The sequence below is a fragment of the Ictalurus furcatus genome, chromosome 9 (assembly GCF_023375685.1).
Source record: "Ictalurus furcatus strain D&B chromosome 9, Billie_1.0, whole genome shotgun sequence".
Lineage (NCBI taxonomy): Eukaryota > Metazoa > Chordata > Actinopteri > Siluriformes > Ictaluridae > Ictalurus > Ictalurus furcatus.
This window is the reverse complement of record NC_071263.1, coordinates 29,943,430-29,949,429: the sequence shown is the minus strand read 5'-3', so window position 1 is coordinate 29,949,429 and position 6,000 is coordinate 29,943,430.

Below are 6,000 nucleotides of genomic sequence, written 5' to 3'. Positions count from 1 at the left end.
ATGTAGGACGAGGACGACTGGAAGTCCAGGTGGCTTGTGCTATTCTGACAGAGCTTTCCTATCAAGCGGGACGCGGTGGATGGACCATCATACACATTCACATAATCACAGTAGCAGCAGCGGTCCAGACTACACACACACACACACACACACACACAAACACAGATATAGACAGACAGATAAATAAGTAGAGCACTCGATGGATTTACTAAAAATTAAAACAAATTATTCAATTCATATCTACAATTAACACAAATATTAAAAAGATGAAGTAAAACAAATCATATATTTAAAAAGTCATAGCAAGATGTGTTTTACTTCTGAAATACCCCGCTTTTAATTAAAGTAAATATAATGTGAATATTGCAAAATATGCAACCAGAATTCTGCCAGAAGCTGGTTGATGGCTATCAAAAGCGTCTGCTCGAGGTGAAACTTGCTAAGGGACATTCAACTAAATATGAGGTGTGCTGTATGTATATTTTTGACCTGTGACCCTGTGTTGATTACAGAAAAGCCCAAATAAATAAAAACTTGTGAACCAAGATGTATGTTGTACAATCATTCTGCCCCAGAAAAAGAAAAGTTCAAAGAAATGACTGAAAGCGCAATATTGCCATGACATTCAAGTCCATGATGAGTGTATGTAAACTTCTGACCGCAGCTGTACATTTATATTGAATATAAATAGATTAATTCACTAAGCAAAGGAAACCATCATTAAAATAGTGTTTTTATGAAAAAAGTATTTATGAATTTATTATAAACAAATAAATAAGTGATTTATTGTGATAATTCAGATGTAATTTGAACAAGTAGCAGATGTATACAGTGAAAGTAAAATTTGGGAAATGGACTGACTCTAAGTCCTGGAACGAGAGGAAGACGGTCTGTCCTGCCGGAGCCGAGAGCTGCCACACACAATACGCGTTGTCATGGTAATAACCGGGGTAGTAAGGGCTGGAGATGGAGCCTGAGCCCTGAAGACTCCCCCCACAGGCTATAGAGTGTAAACACACACACACACACACACACACACACACACACACACACTGCTCTGCTAATTTTTCCAAACTATAATAGTAATAATAAAAATAAAAATAAAAACACCAACATGAAGTATATAATAAAGCATATTTTATGAAATATACAAATACATATAATTAAATTTATCATTAAAATATCCAATAATTATGACAAATATAATCAATATTCTGGGATCAAATGATAAATATAAATAAAATATGTAATAAAAATGTCTGTAATGTAAATAAGAGTTTTACAAGTAAGGCAAGATGTTACTGTTAGTTAGTTAGTTAGTTAGTTAGTTAGTTAGTTAAATAAATTGGAATTGTAAAAGAGGCCACATGCTGAGCCAAGCTAAGGTAAAGAGCTCACCTGGTACAGTAGTTGGCGTCACATTGTAACAATAATCTGAAAAATTAAATAAATACAATAAACACTAGAACTTTCATTTCATACCCCAAACTCCTACATGTCTACACAGACAGACAGACAGACAGACAGACAGACAGATCGAGAGACAAACAGGAAGATCAAGGGACAGGCAGACAGACAGACTATTTAAAAATAATAAATGGACATGTTCGTTACCATAATAATCGTGACAGCATCTTCCATATCGTTCACATGAACTCTCACAGGAGCATCTGCTGTAGCTGCTGCCACATCGGTCCTTACACATTGGAGCAGCTGTACACACACACACACACACACACACACACACACACACACACACACACACATTTCAAAATGATCATTTCAAAGGTATGTCTTTGAATTTATATATCACAGACATTCCTTACAGCATGTAGCAATGACATTAGCAGGTTAATGTGTGCTGGACAGTTGGATAGATGAGTTCTGCTCACACAAACACAAACTGAAATTGAATTTAAATAAGCTGAACAAATACGTACATTTGAAAGCCCATTCAGCCCGAAAACCTGGTCGAGTCACGCTGCCGTCAGTGGAGAAAACGACGGTCATGTATCTGCTGCTGGAGTTGAAGGTAGCTCTCTGAGCTCCAGTCACAGAACCCAAAAGTGAATGCTGAGCAGTCGGACCGTTGTACACGCGGATAAAGTCATAGCCTGACTCCAAACTGAAGAAAGTGTAATGAAACTAGCCTTACAGACTAACCACAGACAAATATTCTTAAATGATAAAGATGTAAACAAAGTCAGGTATGATTTATCAGCAGGTGAGAAACAGGAAGGTGATTTCTTACGCGACGAACGTGAAGTTTAATGAAACCACCTGCAGTTCTCCAGCCAGCAGGCTCCATGTGCAGTTTGCGTAATTGGGATAATAATTGGGATAATTGGGGCTGAAAAATTCCCCTCGTGACTGAGTCAGAGTTCCACCACATGGAGCTCCACCTGAAACACACCACGGTTTTAAACACTATCACACATATAAGTACCCCTATAAGATGGCCATCGTCACACTGCCTAAAATTAATCAACACCTTCTGACCAATCACAATCCAGAACTGAACAGTGCTGTGGTATATTATGTATGTAGACTGTGTTAAGTAAAGCAGTTATTAATGATGGAGTGCATTTAATGATGCCCTCTCACTGAACATGCATTCAAGACATTTTAACATCACCTCTGTATCAGTTAATCATGTTTCTCTGTCATAAATTATCACCAGTACAACACTATTGAATAATAAACATGCACCTGCTGTTGTTTTCAGCATATCTTCTGTGGTCGTGTCATAACCTATTTAAACAGAGTAAATATGAAATACAGCCTCATCTTAACGTCACTGTAGTGTAAACAGAGGACTGAAGGTTTTACAGAGGACCTGTACCTGTTGTTGTGGGAAAACAATAATCTATACGAGAGACAAAAAGAAAATCAAATACATTAGCACAGATAAAAACATGTCGTGTTTTAATATGTGTATAATATATATGTGAAGTATGTGTTTTTATATATTTATGGGAATTAATAACTATGAATAAATATTTTTCCTCACCGTAATAATCATTGCAGCAGTTTCCATAGTAACGACAGGAGCTGGTGCAGGAACAGAGCGCACCATTAAAACCACAACGATCCCTGCAGCTAATATAATCTAAAAAAAAAAAAAAAAAAGTCAAATCAAATGAAATAAATTAAACTAAACAAAATCTGACATTTAATAATAGATCAACTCAAAATCAATTCATTCCTTTAACATTAACTATGATTGCTGATTCAGTACGTCAGTATTCGTTAGTGAAACATTACCTTCTGTCAGAAAGCTTTCGGTCGTCGTGGGTTCTTAAACACAGTGAGAAAATATTCAGTTAGAGACGTTTAAGTAAATAGCAAACTAAAGAATGGAAGAAGGTCTAGAATGGAGAAACAGAAACGATTTCTAGATCCAAATGAAGAGGAAAAAATGGAGGAGACAGAGACTGAGAATAGAGAGACACCGGTTAAAGACAATTACATTTTTACCTTGTGTTGTTGTTGGTGTTGTTGTGGGGGTGAAACAATAATCTATAGGAAAAATGGCAAAAAAGTTCACACTGTATGTATTAAACATCACATGTCTGAGAGTCTGCATTTTTGTAAACACTACTACTGATTTCACACTGTCACTAGCTCTTTCCATCTGTTTATAACTCTGCATCCTATCAACAAGGGAAAGAACGAAAAGAAAAAAATAAATAAATAGAAAAGTAAAAGTAAAATCTTTTTTTTTTTTTTAATTTACTGATTGAAACATTTCATAATAAATAGTAATGTTAATTTAGGACTAAAAAAATACATATATCTTACGTTAACTAGATTTTTTAAACTTTATTACATTAACTAGATTTAAAAAAAAAAAAAAAAAAAAAAAGTTCTCACTGTAATAATCGGGACAGCAGTTTCCGTAGTACTGACAGGAGCTGGTGCAGGAACACGAACCCAAATTGTAGCCGCAGTTATACCGGCAGGAATAATGACCTACAACAGACAATAATAATTATAACTCATACCATTATTACAGTTAAATGACATTGAGGTGAAATGGCAATGGTAGCGCAGTGGTTAAGATGTTGGTTTGTAAATTGTTGGTTTGGAAGGTCATGAGTTTAAAACCCAGCAACGCTAGAGCCATATCTCACTGCAGTTCTTGCCTGGTGTCCCACTGAAGCTAAGCAGGGTTGAGCCTGGTTTATACCTCGATGAGAGACTTCCTGGGGAAAGCTAAGTTTGCTGCTGGAAATGGTATTAGTGAGGCCAGCAGAGGGTGCTCACCCTGTGGTCTGTGTGAGCGGTAATGGCTCAGTATACTGATGTGGACTCTAAACTGTAAAAACAGCGCCATCTTTTGTAGACGTTAAACCGAGGTCCTGACTCTCTGTGGTCATTACAAATCCCACGACACTTATGGTGAAAGAGTAGGGGTATAACCCTGGTGTCCTGGTGAAATTTCCCCACTGGCCCTTATCTATCACGGTCCCCTAATAATCTCCATCTCTGAATTGGCTACATCACGCTCTCCTCTCCACTAATAGGTGGGTGGTGGGAGATCTGGAGCACTATGGCTGCCGTCGCATCATCCAGATGGATGCTACACACTAGTGGTGTTTGAGGAGATCCCTCCCCCCACCATACCATGTAAAGCGCTTTGAGTGCATAGAAAAGTGCTACGTAACTGTATCTGTAACTAACTGCCAAGCTATCACTGCTGGGCCCTTCAGCAAGGCCCTCAACTGCTCAGTTGTGCAAATGTAAGTTGCTCTGGATAAAGCTGGTCTGCGAAACTCTGTAAATCTAATGTCACTACATTATAGTACTCTGAATTTCTGGCCCTTATAATGGAGTTATAAAGGGTTTCTTTAATTGTTCATCTTTTCTCAGAACTTTTTTTTCCATTTTATAGACTTCATTACTCCGTTGTGAAATTCTGAGATTAGCACCAGTGTTTAATAATTTAATAGTTTAATAATTTAAATATTTAATAATGAAACCTCACCTGTTGTCTGGACAACGTACACACATGCTGAATCACTGGTGCTATAACTGACGTCCTAACAGTGAGCTATTGTAGTGGATCGCTCATCTATATTTACCATCTACATACCTGCTGTTATGTCCCAGTACGGTGTGGTATCAGCTATTTAAAAAGACAAAATAAAAATGAAATATTAGGGAAAGAGGAATAAAACACTGCTTCATCACACCAACACATTGCTGATTATTTTCCTGTAACAGCATGACATGGAGTGTTTTATTCCATAATATGTATAATATCAGAGTTACTTTTAAAGTGGTGAACAAAAGGATGATGAACAGATTCTCATCAATTAAAATGCACAATGCTTTTTTTTTTGCTACTCTAAATAAAGCATAAAGCAATTATTCAAAAGACTAATGAGAATTAAATGTTCGACACTTTTCTGATTGCAGACTTACGTGTTGTGAATCCAGAGCTGTGCCCGAAAAGAGCAGAGCTGAGCAAAAATATCACGAATCCAAACTCCATCTTGTCTCACCTGCAGAATTTCTGTCCTCACAGATGTTTATATAGACACAAAAGGAGAAGTAAACCACTTCCTCATGACGCTCATGTCCTGGAATATGCTGTAAAAGAGATATACCTGTGGGAATGGAGCAGGGGGATTAATAGTACTTATTGATCTCACCTGTGCTTAGCAGGGTTATACAATACACAATGGCCTTTATATCCCATTTAACTGCAGTCTGTAGTACATGTAGTATAAAAGAGCGGCATGCATGTAAATGTAAAATAACTAAAGCAATAATAATAATTGTTTTAATATATTATTATTACTGCATAGGCTCCATATTTTATAGATGTGTACATTGTGTAGAACACAGAGGCATTATATAGAAATGTATTATCTAAAAATGTATGTATACATATATGCAGTAGCTTTAGCAATAATAATAATAATAATAATAATAATAATAATAATATGTTGCAAGCAGCATTTTCGGGGGCCAAATACCCAGACTTGGTGAGCC